At 48.5% G+C, this 12,785-nt stretch overlaps 1 long non-coding RNA gene across 1 annotated transcript in view; it reads right to left on the minus strand.

Moving 5' to 3' along the window:
* LOC135189204 (uncharacterized) overlaps nucleotides 1-12,466 on the minus strand; it is an 84,632-nt gene extending 72,166 nt beyond the window's left edge. Inside the window, exon 1 of the long non-coding RNA XR_010307965.1 lies at nucleotides 12,043-12,466. This is a non-coding gene — a long non-coding RNA (uncharacterized LOC135189204). The remainder of the gene's footprint in view (nucleotides 1-12,042) is intronic.
* Nucleotides 12,467-12,785: the final 319 nt, after the last annotated feature.

Raw genomic sequence — 12,785 nt, forward strand, 5'->3', positions numbered from 1 at the left:
TACCTGACTCACGTGGCGCACACCTTCATCAAAATTCAAGAGCCACTCTCACCACTCCACTTCTGATAGATCCTTTTTTGATTCAGTAACCTTTCTTAATGGATTTTCTCTCTTCCTCTCTTTTCTTTTGCTCCCCCCCCCCCCCCTTTTTTTTTTTGTGGCCTTCCTCCCCCCTCAACGTTGGTCCACACATTTATTATTCCCTCCCACTCTCCACCGTGGGAGTGCAGACCTCTGACTAAACATCCAGGTTGTAATCTGCAGAGGAATTTACTGATGGTGCATGACAGAAAGGACTTAAAGTAAATTATACTTCCCTCAGACCTGCCCTAGGGCACACAAATCACAGTTTCCCCTGAAGACTAGAGAGTAAAACTGGAAGTAGCTACACTTTATATGGAAATGAGATGATCCTAGCACATAATACAGCCAAATATATATTAAACCATAGAGACAATGAATGTAGAAACTGCTTTTTCTTTTCTTTAGTGAGGATACAAACCTCTCTTGTGTTATATTTTACTTCTCCTCATGCATGTCTGTTTCCCCACTAGGGATATGTATTCACCTGACAGCCTCCAGAGCTCATGATTCTTTCCCCCTTCCCCATGCTCATTTTCCCTCTAGGCCACCTTTATTTTTTGCCACCTTTATTTTTCACCACCTTAAGGAGGGTGTTTAGAACAGGTCACACAATCACAAACACTTTTGAGTCCTATGGGCTCAGTCAGAAAGGGAGGAGCATGACTGGCACAGGCTGCCCAGAGAGGCTGTGGAGTCTCCTTCTCTGCAGAATTTCAAGCCCTGTCTGGATGCACTCCTGTGTGACCTGAGCTGGATTCTCTAGTCCTGCTGTGGCAGGGGGGTTGGGCTTGATGGTCTCTGGAGGTCCCTTCCAACCCCTAGCATCCTGTGAGCCTGTCATAACTGGGAGGGGGCACTGTCTCATAGCACATAGAATCATAGAATCAAGCAGGCTGGAACAGAGCTCCAAGATCATCCAGTCCAACCTAGCACCCAGCCCTAGACAATCAACCAGACCATGGCACTAAGTGCCTCAGCCAGGCTCTTCTTGAACACCTCCAGGGACATTGACTCCACCACCTCCCTGGGCAGCCCATTCCAATGCCAATCACTCTCTCTGACAACAGCTTCCTAACAACATCCAGCCTAGACCTGCCCTGGCACAACTTCAGGCTGTGTCCCCTTCTCTTGCTGGTTGCCTGGCAGCAGAGCCCAACCCCACCTGGCTACAGCCTCCCTGCAGACAGCAATGAGCTCTGCCCTGAGCCTCCTCTTCTGCAGGCTGCACACCCCCAGCTCCCTCAGCCTCTCCTCACAGGGCTGTGCTCCAGGCCCCTCCCCAGCCTTGCTGCCCTTCTCTGGACATGTTCCAGTATCTCAACATCTCTCTTGAATTGAATAGCCCAGAACTGGACACAGCACTGCAGGTGTGGCCTGAGCAGTGCTGAGCACAGGGGCAGAAGAGCCTCCCTTGTCCTGCTGGCCACACTGCTCCTGAGCCACCCCAGGATGCCATTGGCTCTCTTGGCCACCTGGGCACACTGCTGGCAGGGGCACATGCAGGGCAGGAGGGGGCTGCAAGCAAACCTGTCTGATTTTCTTTTTCACTGCCTCCTTGCTTGCTCTGTAACAAAAGGAAACATAAAGTGTGGCAATGTAATGCCTGCTGCTGCTCCTTGCACAGCTTCCTTCCCAGGGGATGAGCCATTAAAAGCAGAGTCCCTCCAGCTGCTGCTGTTGATGGCTGTAGGAAAGCAGCTGCCACATGCAGCTTTGTTGCAGCTGGGACATAGATCCTACAACATCTGGGATTGTGTGGCTCCCCTCCAGGGCTTCTGTGGTTCTCTCATACTCCATTTTTTGGATGAAATGGAGAGTGGAGTCTGGGGAGATGCATGTGTGTTTCCTGGGCTGGAAGAGCTTGGAGAAGGGCAGAGGGAGTTTGATGCCCAAACCAAGCAGAACAGCAAAACACACACAAGGAGGATCATTTTTATGCCACTTGTATTCCTTTCCCTGCCTTTCACAGGATCACAGGAGTTTAGGGGTTGGAAGAGACCCCTGCAGATATTCAGCTCCAACCCCCTGCAAGAGCAGGACCATATCACCTTGTGCACATCACACAGGAACACATCCAGACAGGGCTGGAAAGGCTCCACAGAAGGAGACTCCACAACCTCTCTGGGCAGCCTGTGCCAGGGCTCTGGGACCCTCACAGGAAAGAAGTTCCCCCTTGTGTTGAGGCAGAACCTCTTTTGCTGCAATTTACACCCATTGCTGCTTGTCCTATCCCAGGGAGCAGTGAGCAGAGCCTGTCCTCCCCTCCTGGCAGCCCTCAGATACTTGTAAACATTTATCAAATCCCCTCTCAGTCTTCTCTTCTCCAGACTAAGCAGCCCCAGGTCCCTCAGCCTCTCCTCATCAGCCATGCCCTCCAGTCCCCTCATCATCCTCCTAGCCCTCCTCTGGACCCTCTGCAGCAGATCCCTCTCCCTCTTCAACTGGGGAGCCCAAAACTGAGCACAGTATTCTAGATGAGGTCTCAGCAGGGCAGAGTAGAGTGGGAGGAGAACCTGCCTTGCTCTGCTGGACACACTGCTCCTAACACAGCCCAGGATCCCCTTAGCCTTCTTGGCCAGCAGGGCACATTGCTGTGCCATGGGCAACTTGTTACCACCAGCACCCCCAGGTCCCTCTGCACAGGGCTGCTCTCCAGCAGTCACCTCCCAGCCTGTGCTGGTGCAGTTTGTTATCCCTCCCCAGGTGCAGGACTCTGCAGTTGTCCTTGTTGAGCTTCACCTGGTTCCCCTGTGCCCAGCTCCCCAGAGCCAGCTGTGCTACCTGCATGCTCCTTTCCATCAGCGGAAGCATCGTCTCCGGTTGCTGCTTTATCTCTTTGCTTTCTTTGTATCATGGCTTGCATGAATGATGACACTGTGACACCAGCAGTGCTGAGTGGAGCCTTTCCAGGCCTGTCTGGATGTGTTCCTCTGTGATCTGTGTTAGATAGGATTGTCCTGCTCTGGCAGGGGGTTGGAAAGGCTCCAGAGAAGGAGATTCCACAACCTCTCTGGGCAGCCTGTGCCAGGGCTCTGGGACCATTGCAGTAAAGAAGTTCTTGCTCATGTTGAGGTTGAACTTCCTGTGCTGTAGTTTACATCTGCTCTGCTGTCTACAACTACTCCCTGAAGGGAGGCTGTAGCCAGGTGGGGTTGGGCTCTGCTGCCAGGCAACCAGCAACAGAACAAGGGGACACAGCCTCAAGCTGTGCCAGGGCAGGCTCAGGCTGCATGTTAGGAGGAAGTTCCTGGCAGAGAGAGTGATTGGCATTGGAATGGGCTGCCCAGGGAGGTGGTGGAGTCACTGTCCCTGGAGGTGTTGAAGCCAAGCCTGGCTGGGGCACTTAGTGCCATGGTCTGGTTGCTTGGCCAGGGCTGGGTGCTAGGTTGGGCTGGCTGAGCTTGGAGCTCTCTTCCAACATGGTCCATTCTATGATTCTATGATCCATTACCCCTTGTCTTATTCCAGGGTGCAACTGAGCAGAGTTTGTCCCCTCCCTCTTGACCCCAAGCCCTCAGATATTTATAGCCATTGATTAGATCCCCTCTCAGTCTTCTCTTCACCAGACCAAACAGCCCCAGCTCCCTCAGCCTCTCCTCATAGGGCATGCACTCATGTATCTTCTTGTCTAAGACTTGCCCATGCCATAGGCACCTGGGATGAACTCACTCATGAATCTCCAGGTGAAGACACATCAAGGGTTGCTATTTGTCACTTCTTCTCATGTGAAAATGGCTGTGTGTGGGTCAGTGAGCACAAAATCCCAGCACAGCACTTTAAGAATAGCTGACTCTGTCCTGCATCTGTATCAGCTGCAAAGGCTGTGGGATAAAAACATATGAGAGGAGACCTTGGAGTGGCCTTCCAGTATCTGAAGGGAGCTACAGGAGGGCTGGGGAGGAACTATTGACAAGGTCTTGTAATGACAGGATGAGGAGGAATGGGTTTGAAGTGGCAGAGGGGAGATTGAATGTGGCTGTTAGGAAGAAGTTGTCTGCAGTGAGAGTGGTGAGACACTGGCACAGGTTGCCCAGGGAGGCTGTGGAGCACAGAAGCACAGATGGGATCTTTGATCACATTCTGTGCTTCTGTGCTCCACAACCTCCCTGGAGGTGTTCAAGGTCAGGTTAGGTGAGGCTTTGAGTGACCTGTTCTAGTGGGAGGTGTCCCTGTCTAAGGCAGGAGGTTGGAACTGGATGATCTTTGAGGTCCTTTCCAGCCTAAACCATTCTGTGATTCTAAGAGGTACAGTCCCAGTGTTCTTTGTGCAGGTTAAGTGTAGCTAAGCAGTACATCAGCAGCAGCAGGGAGGGGATTGTCCCCTTGGACTCGGCTCTGGTGAGGCCACACCTCGAGTATTGAGTTCAGTTTTGGGTACCACAGTACAGGAGAGCTGTGGAGGTGCTGGAGGCAGTGCAGAGGAGGGCAAGGAAGCTGGGGAAGGGCTTTTCCAACCTGGAACTTTGTGTGATGGTGTGATCTTCCTTCCAGGGGACAGCCAGGAGGGCAGCTCTGATATAGATTACCTTCATGCTAAGCAGCACACTGTATTGCAGCAGTTGAAACTCAGCCAGCTGCTTCCCAAAGAGCAGAGCACAGCAGATGCCCTCACTGCTGTGACCTGTCACAGGAAGATTTATATGCCACAAGGATGCCAACGATTCAGCTCTCTTGCTTCACCAACAGAACAAGGCATTTGCTGGGTTTGGGGAGAGCAAGGACACAGGTCTGGACTGCTACAGCTGTTGTAGCTGCTCAGGGAAATAGAGCAAATCGTCCTGCTTCTCCCCTGACAACCCCAGTGCCAGCAGCTCTCCTCCCAGGAGGGTCATGGGATGCAGGGGTGCATGGTGTGTACCAGCTGAAGCACAGTGGTTGGTACAGAGATTGATGGGAGGTGGGAGGGAGGTAACTTCTCCAGGAAACAGGCCTGGTTGTCTCTGGGAGGGAGACCTTTGCTATGCAAGAGATAATTATAGCAAGAACAATGAGTAGAAGTAAAGAGCTTCTTTACTGTAAGGGTCCCAGAGCCCTGGCACAGGCTGCCCAGAGAGGTTGTGGAGTCTCCTCTGGAGCCTTTCCAGCCCTGTCTGGATGTGTCCCTCTGTGACCTGTGTGTAGGTGATCCTGCTCTGGCAGGGGGGTTGGACTCCAGCCCCTTCCAACCAGTTTGAAAGAGACCTCCAAGCTCAGCCAGTCCAACCTGGCACCCAGCCCTGGCCAACCAACCAGACCATGGCACTAAGTGCCCCAGCCAGGCTTGGCTTCAACACCTCCAGCCACAGCCACTCCACCACCTCCCTGGGCAGCCCATTCCAATGCCAATCACTCTCTCTGCCAGCAACTTCCTCCTAACATTCACCCTGTAGTACCTGTCCTGGCACAACTTGAGGCTGTGTCCCCTTGTTCTGTTGCTGGTTGCCTGGCAGAAGAGCCCAACCCCTGGCACAGCTTGAGGCTCTGTCCCCTTGTTCTGTTGCTGCTTGCCTGCAAGAAGAGCCCAATCCCCCCTGGCTACAGCCTCCCTGCAGGTAGCTGCAGACAGCAATGAGCTCTGCCCTGAGCCTCCTCTGCTGCAGGCTGCACACCCCCAGCTCCCTCAGCCTCTCCTCACAGGGCTGTGCTCCAGGCCCTCACCACCTTTGTTGCCCTTCTCTGGACATGTTTCAGTATCTCAACATCTCTCTTGAATTGAGCATCCCAGAACTGGACACAGCACTCAAGGTGTGGCCTGAGCAGTACTGAGTACAGGGCAATGTATGTTATGTGTCCTTCCATCCACCTTCTCCAGGTTGGAAGCAGAGTACAGACCATAGAATCACAGAATTATCAGGGCTGGAAGTGACCTCAAAGGTGACCCAGTTCCCCCCCCCTGCCATGAGCAGGGGCACTTTCCACTAGATCAGATTGCCCAGAGACACATCCAGCCTGGCCTTAAAACATCCCTGGGCAACCTGTGCCAGTCTCTCACCACTCTCATACTGAAGAACTTCTTCCTAATGTCTAATCTAAATCTCCCCTTCTCCAGCTTGGATTCATTCCCCCCAGTCCTATCACTACCCAAGACTCTAAAAAGTCCCTCTCCAGCTTTCTTGTAGCCCCCTTCAGATACTGGAAGGCCACAAGAAGATCTCCTGGGAGCCTTCTCTTCTCCAGACTGAACAGCCCCAACACCCTCAGCCTGTCCTCACAGGTGAGGAGCTGCAGCCTCAGGCTGTGTCCAGCCTGCAGAAAGCCAGCAGAGCCCCCAGGATTTAGAAGCTGTGCAGCACCTTTTCCATGCCCCCTGTTTGCAGCTCCCCAATAAGCCCTGCACACAGATTGGTAGCCCAGGAGCCAGAACCTGAGAAGCAATTATTTACTTAATGTTCTTAAATTAATACCCAGCTCCTGGAGCCATTTGGCTCTTCAGCCTTTGGCAAGCTGCTGTCTCTCTTTTCCTTTTCTTCCTCTCTTTCCCCCTACCCTTCCCAATGCATAGAAGATAGTGCAGAGCTGTTGATGTGTTCAGTACAGGTTTATCTTGAAGACATCTGCTTACACCAAGGGAATAGCCTGAACTGCCAGTGACCTGTGGAGTCTGCATTTCTAATTAGCAGGGGGGGAAAAAAAACCTATTCCATAATCAGGGTATTGCCATTTCAGTGGAGTCTAAAGATAGAAAGGTTATGTTCTTGTCTGGGGGTCACAAATAATCTCTGCTGACTAGACAGCTCCGTGCTGACCCAGAGTTAACCAGGTGCAAAGCTGGGAAGCAGCAGGACTAAATTACACCCTCTCACAGAGTACATCTACCCCCAGGGCTTGCCTTATATTTTTACTCCCAGTTTTGCTTCCAACCTCTAGCAAACACGAACAAGCCCTTTAAGCATGACTGGGTAAGTGCTTTGAAACAATGCCTGCTTTTACAGCTACTGTGCTGCAGGCCATGGGCCCTGAGAAGGTGCAACAAGCACCAAGAGCTCAGCCTGTGCCCTCCAGCATCCTCGCACCAGCACCTGCCAGCCCTTCCTGCCACTCCCTCCCCACTTGCCTCCTACCCATCTGCTCTTGCTTCTCCAGAGCAGGGTTCAGCTCCTGGAGCCACCAAGCCTCCTCCACTCACTTCACTGTAGTGAGGGCTCAGAACTTGCTAGGTAGGTAGATGGTAGATAGATAAGGAGATAGATAGGTAGGTAGGTAGGTAGGTAGGTAGGTAGGTAGGTAGGTAGGTAGGTAGGTAAATAGATAGGTAGAAAGATAGGCAGGTAGGTAGGTAGGTAGGTAGGTAGGTAGATAAATAGATAGGTAGAAAGATAGGTAGGTAGATAGGTAGATAAGCAGGTAGGTAGGTAGGTAGGTAGGTAGGTAGGTAGGTAGGTAGGTAAATAGATAGGTAGAAAGATAGGCAGGTAGGTAGGTAGGTAGGTAGGTAGGTAGGTAGGTAGGTAGGTAGGTAGATAAATAGATAGGTAGAAAGATAGGTAGGTAGGTAGGTAGGTAGGTAGGTAGGTAGGTAGGTAGGTAGATAAATAGATAGGTAGAAAGATAGGTAGGTAGATAGGTAGATAAGCAGGTAGGTAGGTAGGTAGGTAGGTAGATAGATAGGTAGAAAGATAGGTAGGTAGATAGGTAGATAAGCAGGTAGGTAGGTAGGTAGGTAGGTAGGTAGGTAGATAAATAGGTAGAAAGATAGGTAGGTAGATAGGTAGATAAGCAGGTAGGTAGGTAGATGGTAGATAGATAAGGAGATAGATAGGTAGGTAGGTAGGTAGATAAATAGATAGGTAGATAGATAGGTAGGTAGATAGGTAGATAAGCAGGTAGGTAGGTAGATGGTAGATAGATAAGCAGATAGGTAGGTAGATAGATAGATAGGTAGGTAGATACATAGATAAGTAGATGGATGGATGGATGGATGGATGGATGGATGGATGGATGGGTAGGCAGATAGATAGATAGATAGATAGATAGATAGATAGATAGATAGATAGATAGATAGATAGATAGATAGATAAGTAGGTAGGTAGCTAAGTAGATAGGTAGATAAGTAGATAGGTAGATAAGTAGATAGGTAGATAGATAGGCAGATAGATAGATAGATAGATAGATAGATAGATAGATAGATAGATAGATAGATAAATGAGTAGGTGGATGGATGGATGGATAGATGGATGGATGGATGGGTAGGTAGATAGATAGATAGATAGATAGATAGATAGATAGATAGATAGATAGATAGATAGATAAGTAGGTAGGTAGATAAGTAGACAGGTAGATAAGTAGACAGGTAGATAAGTAGATAGATTGATAGATAAGCAAATAGGCAGATAGATAGATAGATAGATAGATAGATAGATAGATAGATAGATAGATAGACAAGTAGGTAGATGGATGGATGGATGAATGGATGGATGGATAGGTAGATAGATAGATAGATAGATAGAGAGAGAGATAGATAGATAAGTAGGTAGGTAGATAAGTAGATAGGTAGATAAGTAGATAGATTGATGGATAAGCAGATAGGTAGATAGCCAGATAAGTAGGTAGGTTGATAAGTAGATAGAATGATAGATAAGCAGATAGGTAGATAGACAGATAAGTAGGTAGGTAGATAAGTAGATAGATTGATAGATACGAGGACAGGTAGATAGACAGATAAGTAGGTAGGTAGGTAGACAGATAAACAATCAAATAAATAAAATAGAAGCTATTCTGAAACAAATAAAAAAAGGCAAAACCCAAACCAAGACAAACAAAAGAAGAACCATAAGAAGAATTTGTTGGTGAAGTAAGTGGCATTGTGGAGAATGCCATTGGGTGCCCCCAGGGAAGCCAGAAGGACTGTTCCCTTGTGCAGGGCTGGTGTCTCTCGGGTATGTTCCCTCACAGAGTGCATGTGCTTGTGGATGCTCAGTGCTGTTTTGTTTGTACAGGGGAGCAGTGTCAATATTCCAGGGTCCAGGTTGTCTAGAGGACAGGGAAGCAAGGAGAGCAGGCTTAGCTCTTTCAGCATCAGTGTCCAAATAGTGATTGTCAGAGCTGAATAATTCAGAAAGTTCTCAGACATCTTTAGCTTAGGCTCTGATCTTCCCAAGGCAATGTTCATACTTCATCCTTTGCTTGCACAGCCAGGAGCAGGGCAGCAGATTTAAAGCCAAGCCTATCACAAATCACTTGTCTGTGTCAGACACAGCCTGTGCATAGATATTCTTCAGGGGCAAAAAAAGAAGTAACAAAGTTTGGTTTGGCCACTCTTAAATTCCTTTGTGCTCGTCTCCTGTGACAGTTCAAGGAACACTTTCAATGCTGAAAAGAAAACAAATCAACAAACCACACACACACACACACACACACCCCAAAAGAAAACTCCAAACAACTAAAAGAAAGGGAAAACAAAATAAAGGAAAAAACTAAAGAAAGGAAAAACAAATAAAAGGAAAAACTGAAGAAAGGGAAAATGAAAGAAAGGAAAAATAATAAATGAAAAAAAACCAAAAGAAAGGAAAAACTAAAGAATGGGGGAAAAAAAGAAAGGAAAAACTAAAGAAAGGAAAAACTAAAGAAAGAAAAAACAAAAGAAAGGAAAAACTAAAGAATGGGAGAAAAAGAAATGAAAAACTAAAGAAAGGAAAAACAAAAGAAAGGAAAAACTAAAGAATGGGGAAAAAAAGAAAGGAAAAATGAAAGAAAGGAAAAACTAAAGAATGGGGGGGGGGGAAGGGAAAAACTAAAGAAAAGAAAAACAAAAGAAAGGAAAAAACTAAAGAAAGGAAAAACAAATAAAAGGAAAAACTAAAGAAAGGGAAAATGAAAGAAAGGAAAAATAATAAAAGAAAAAACAAAAGAAAGGAAAAACTAAAGAATGGGGAAAAAAAGGAAAAACAAAAGAAAGGAAAAACTAAAGAATGGGGGAAAAAAGAAAGGAAAAACAAAAGAAAGGAAAAACTAAAGAATGGGGAAAAAAAGGAAAAACAAAAGAAAGGAAAAACTAAAGAATGGGGGAAAAAAGAAAGGAAAAACAAAAGAAAGGAAAAACTAAAGAATGGGGGGGGGGGAAGGAAAAACTAAAGAAAGGAAAAACAAAAGAAAGGAAAAACTAAAGAATGGAAGAAAAAAGAAAGGAAAAACTAAAGAAAGGAAAAACAAAAGAAAGGAAAAACTAAAGTGTGAAGAAACAGGTTTTGAAGCCACATATTACAGAATCACAGAACATTAGAGGTTGGAAGGGACCTCCAGAGATTATCCAGCCCAACCTCCCTGCCAAGGCAGCATCACTCAGGGTAGTCCACACAGGAATGCATCCAGGAGGGATCTGAAAGCCTCCAGAGAAGGAGACTCCACAACCTCTCTGGGCAGCCTGCTCCAGTGCTCTGTCACCCTCACTCTAAAGAAGTTTCTCCTCCTGTTGAGCTGAAACCTTCTCTGCTCCAGTTTGCATCCATTGCTCCTTCTCTTCCTGCTGCTGACCACTGAACTAAGCAAGCTCCTGTGAACCCTCGGTTGTGCGTCCGCATCGACAAGCAATCAGGGGGAGGCATTTGCACAGAGTTCCTGCCCATGTGATTGAGCAGAGCCCCAGCAACTCTGTGCTGGGGACATTTGCTTTCAATCCGCAGAGTCAGAGATTAGAAAAGGTATCTGTTGAACTCATTTGAATAACAAATAGACCGGGGAAACCGCAATCTGTTCTCAGCCATTCAATGGGTGAAACCCAGCAATTCGTGGAATAGATTAGTCTCCCAGGGCTAGTAATGGTGAGAGGCAGCGTTAGAGGTCCAAAACCAGTCATTTTTTTTTTTCAGGAGCTCTCCATTATTTCTTTGACCAGCTGAGAAGTGATGCTGAGAAATGACTTCCTGGATAATGAGGCAGTTGCAAGTAGTCTGCAACAAATCCTTCCCACTCAGCGTTCAGTCCTCAGCCATGCACAGGTATGAGGATTTCTAAGCTCAAAGCAAGAGTTAGCTACGTTCTTCAGCTGCTGTGGGATTTTTTGACCCCCTTCTTGTAGCTCACAAACAACAGCCATGAAACTTAGAGTCACATTGGCTGCCAGATTCCAGCTACCGCTTGACCAGCTGAGCCATCTGTGCCGTCAGGACACAGGCAAGGAGAGCTTGGGCATTCTCCTTTTGCATCAAAGCATGAATGAAAGGACTTCAAGCACAACTGGTAGGGAAGGAGAAGGAGGAGAAGGAGAAGGAGAAGGAGAAGGAGAAGGAGAAGGAGAAGGAGAAGAGGAGAAGAAGAGGGAGAAGAAGGAGGAGAAGGACAAGGAGGAGGAGAAGGAGAAGAGGAGAAGAAGGAGGAGAAGGAGAAGGAGAAGGAGGAGGAGGAGGAGGAGGAGGAGGAGGAGGAGGAGGAGGAGGAGGAGGAGGAGGAGGAGGAGGAGGAGGAGGAAGAGGAGGAGGAGGAGGAGGAGGAGAAAGAGGAGAAGAAGGAGAAGGAGAAGAAGAGGAAGAAGAAGGAAAAAAAGAAGGCAAAAGCACTTTTAGGAGAAGACAGACAACACAGGAGATCTGTCAGCAGCTGGTGAGCCCACGAGCAGTGTTCCATCTTTGCAGATTCTGGTCAGAAATTCAGGCAAGTCTGGCAGCTGTCCACTCAAGCAGCTTTCTCCCCAGAGTGTCCATCCCTTTGGCAGCCCCTGTGGGCTCTGCCAGAGGGATCCCAGGAGCTCCGGGCTCCTACAGTCCCACCAAGGGCACTGTGCTCCCAAAGGCTTCTCAGTGGGGACCGAGGGGGCTGTGGCCTCCCCCACTCACAGCCTCAGGAGTTGGAGAACTGGGTGGAATTCTGCAGCTCTGTCTCACAGAGAGGATTTGGGAAAGAGTTGTTCTTCCCTCGGAATCCATTTCATTGACTCAAGTGGGAAGCAGCTGGGTGCCTACAGAAAAATCTGGAAAATCAGCATTCCATGTGGAAAGAAGAGGACAGAGCACCAAGAAACATGATGGATTGCCATTTTGTACTCACCCAATTAATATGCTCCTTCCTCCACTTGCTCACTTTCTCTTTCCAAGGCTTCATAATCTCTGGTGAGCAGATCAAGGGGTGGAGCTGAACTGGCAACTGTCACCTTCTAACATCACTTCTACAAACACATAGTACTAGCAGAGGCAGAAGGCACCGTGGTGCTGATCATCATCCTCTGAGTCAGCCATTTGCAAACACCTTCTCCAGGCTGTCATCTTGCCACTATGAAATCAAAATCTGAGTCAGAACCCAATTTAAATGGCTATAATTAACTAAGTCCCAATTTAACCAGCCCTAGCAGTTTGTCATGTTGCATTCCCTGCATACATCTCAGCATCTCGTGCTTGGGCTCCTTCGTGCCCCTCTGCTTGGCTCACTTGGGCTGCCAAGCGGCTCCTGCCCCGAGAGCATCAGCGGCTTTAGGCTGCCGGTAGGGCAGGGTCCAGCATCAGCTGAACAACGGAACTCATCTGCGCTGGGTTTGCTCACCAAAGCACCAAACAGGATAGCCTGGCTGCTGCTGCTGCTGTGTGCCAGTCTATAAATACCCACGGGCAGAGAGAGGGTGAAGCTTTGCAAGTTGTTTGTCAGAGAAACAGAGCTGCTGTAGAACTGTGCCCACTGGAATAAGGGAGCTCTCCAGAGCAGAGCCCGGGCTGGGGAGGGAAAAGCCTGGGTGCTGCAGAAGGGAAAGAGAGGTGGAAGCATCCTGCTTGCCAAGCAGCCCCAGGAAACTTAGACCA

The sequence above is a fragment of the Pogoniulus pusillus genome, chromosome 31, assembly GCF_015220805.1.
Source record: "Pogoniulus pusillus isolate bPogPus1 chromosome 31, bPogPus1.pri, whole genome shotgun sequence".
Lineage (NCBI taxonomy): Eukaryota > Metazoa > Chordata > Aves > Piciformes > Lybiidae > Pogoniulus > Pogoniulus pusillus.